The sequence below is a fragment of the Arachis ipaensis genome, chromosome B09 (assembly GCF_000816755.2).
Source record: "Arachis ipaensis cultivar K30076 chromosome B09, Araip1.1, whole genome shotgun sequence".
Lineage (NCBI taxonomy): Eukaryota > Viridiplantae > Streptophyta > Magnoliopsida > Fabales > Fabaceae > Arachis > Arachis ipaensis.
The window spans coordinates 28,546,863-28,550,271 of record NC_029793.2 but is presented as its reverse complement, the minus strand read 5'-3'; positions in this window follow the sequence as shown (position 1 = coordinate 28,550,271).

The following is a 3,409-nucleotide window of genomic DNA, read 5'->3' as shown; positions in this document are numbered from 1 at the left end:
GGGAGGTAGGTGGGGGTGATCACGGGAATAAGGGAAAAGGGAATAAGGGGATGAAGAAGGGTGTTGTGGGGACCAGCTTGCATGTTTTTCTTTTTTTTTCAACTCTCCCACGCTGAACTTGGAGATAGGCAAACATTTTTCGAAGTGTTTGGTTCCTGTTCTAAAATAACTGCATGATCAAAACACACGTAAAACGAAAGAAAAACAGTAAAAACTCAATAAAAATCAAATAAATAAGAAAACCACTGCTACAAAAAATAACTAAGGATACGAAATTATCGGGTTGCCTCCCGACAAGCGCTTCTTTATCGTCACTAGCTTGACAGTCAGCTACTCTAAGGAGGAGGATCATAGGGGCTCAGCTCTTCACCCCTTACTTTGAACTTCTTTCAAGTGTCTCCATAAAGTAGCTCAGTATGCTCAAGAGAGAGGATTCTGATTACTGTATAAATCCACACTGGATTGCTAGTCAATACCACTTTCATTCCTGGGGAGAAACCTTCAGTGGGGATCTTTTTGTTTTTCCATCCTCTAGGTACTTTCTTCTTTTTGGGAACCTCCTCCTTAGTGGATGATGCATTCCCGACACCAAAGGTAGGTTTGATGTCAGGAGGAAATTTATTGATTGTCACCAAAGGAGGTTTGAGCTGCAGATTCCGCTGTGCATCATCAGGGGGTTCTTGAAGGTTTGGATCAATAAGCTCAGTCTGCATGCACCTCTCTTCTTCACCTGCTGAATGTATATCTTTGAAGACATGAAAGACCAGTTGCTCATTATGCACTCTAAACACTAATTCACCTTCTTCCACATCAATTAGAGCTCTCCCAGTAGCTAGGAATGATCTTCCTAGGATTATAGAGGCATTCTCATCCTCTCCCGTGTCAAGAATCACAAAATCTGCTGGGAGAAAGAACTTACCCACTTTGACCAAGACATTTTCCACTAATCCGTATGTAGGCTTTATAGATTTGTCTGCCATCTGTAATGCTATCCTTGTGGGTTTTGCTTCTTGGATTTGCAACTTCTTCATCACAGACAAGGGCATTAGATTGATGCTTGCTCCTAGATCACATAACGCTTTCTCAAAGGTTGTGCTCCCAATGGTGCATGGAATTTCAAAGCTCCCTGGATCTGGCATCTTCCTTGGCAAGTTATTCTGAATTATGGCACTACATTCCTTAGTCAGGACCACTGTCTTATCTCCCTTTAAAGGCTTCTTCTTTGACAACAACTCCTTCATGAATTTGACATAGAGAGGCATTTGCTCCAAAACTTCAGCAAAAAGAATATTGATTTGCAACTTTCTGAAGACTTCCAAGAACTTTGAAAACTGCTTGTCCTTTGTCTCCTTTTGAAGTCTCTGAGAATATGGCATTTTAGGCTTGTACTCAGGAGCCTTTCGCAATGTAGGATAAGTGTCAAGAGAGTCTGGGAATGGGTTGTCCGCACGCTTTGGAGGGACGTGCTCTACTTCTTCCTTCTTCTCCTCTGGAGCTTCTTTTTCAACTGGCTCCTCATTAACTTGTGCTTTCGTACTTGCTACTTGTCTACTTATCAAGGTGATAGCCTTGCATTCCTCTCTTGGATTTGGAATTCTGTTACCAGGAAGGCTATTAGTGGTCTTCTGATCAATTTCATTAACTTTTGTGGCTAATTGACCCACTTGAATCTCCAAGTTCTTGATTGATGCTTTAGTTTCCTGTCTAAAACTTGCCAATATTGCTTCCAAATTATTGTTCTGCTGGGGCTGAGAAGTTGCTTGCTAAGATGACTGAAACTGGTGGTTATTAAAATTATTCTGTTGAAAACCACACTGAGAATTATTATTAAAATTTTGTGGTCTCTGAGGTTGCTCTCTCCACCCAAAATTTGGGTGATTTCTCCACCCCTGATTGTAGGTCTTAGAGTATGGATCATTGTTGGGATTTCTAGAACCACTCCCCATGTAATTGACCTGTTCAGAAGAGGATTGAGCATAATCATAATTATCATTCTGCACAATATTACCTGTCATGTCATAAGAGACCTCTTGAGGTGGATTTTGGGTGTTGATAGCTGAGACTTGCATGCCACCCATCTGCTGAGTAAGTAGATTTATTTGCTGAGACATAAGCTTGTTCTGAGCAAGAATAGCATTAAAAGCTTCTACTTCCATAACACCCTTCTTCTGAGGAGTCTTAGAGTTCACAGGATTCCTGTTAGATGAGTATAAGTATTGGTTGCTAGCAACCAATTCAATAAGCTCAATAGTCTCCTCCGGTGTCTTCTTCTTGTGCAGTGAACCACCTGCAGAATTATCTAAGCACATCTTGGACATTTCACCCAAACCTTCATAGAAGATATCTAGTTGGGTCCATTGGGAGAACATGTCCGGAGGACATTGCCTAGTCAATAGCTTGTACCTCTCCCAAGCTTCATAAAGAGTTTCACCATCCTTCTGTCTGAAGGTCTGAACCTCCACCCTAAGCTTAGTCAGCTTCTTTGGTGGGAAAAATTTAGTGAGAAACTCAGTAACAACCTTGTCCCAAGTATCCAAACTCTCCTTGGATTGGGAATCTAGCCATAGCTTTGCTCCATCCCTCAGAGCAAACGGGAAGAGCATGAGTTTGTACACCTCTGGGTTCACTCTATTTGTCTTCACAGTATCACAAATCTGTAAAAAGTTAGAAATAAATTGATTTGGGTCTTCTTGGGGAAGACCATAATACTGGCAGTTTTGTTGCACCAGGGTGACCAATTGTGGCTTCAACTCAAAGTTGTTCGCAGCTATTGGAGGCACCACAATGCTTTTTCCATAAAGATATGCAGTAGGAGCAAAGTAAGAGCCAAGCACTCTCCTTTGTTGCTCATTCCCATTCGGATTAGCCATGTTGGCATTAGCAGCATTATTAGGATCCATAGTGGATTCTGCAGCCTTGCAAAGTCTTGCTTGTTGCAAACGTCGCCTAAAAGTCCTTTCAGGTTTAGGATCAAAGTCTAAGAGAGGTTTCTTGTCTCTGTTCCTGCGCATAAACAGACAGAAGACAATAAAAGATGGGATTCTCTACGTCAGAGTGTAGAGAACTCCCAGTGAGGTAACCTGTGTAAAGAAATAAAATAAAAACACTAAATAATTAAAGCAAAAAGTTCGAAAATTATAAATAAAATTAAAGTGAAAATTTCAATTTTTTATTTTTTTTATATAAAATTGAACAGAAAAATTAAAATAAAAATAACTAGGTAACACCAAACTTAATTTCAGAAATTAAGAAAAAAATTAATGCAATTTATTTATTTATTATTTTTTTCAAAAAATACTAAAGCAAAATTTAAATAAAATTAAAATTAAAATGCCTAATCTAAGCAATCAAACAACTAATAGTTGTTAATCACTATCAATCCCCGGCAACGGCGCCAAAAACTTGGTGC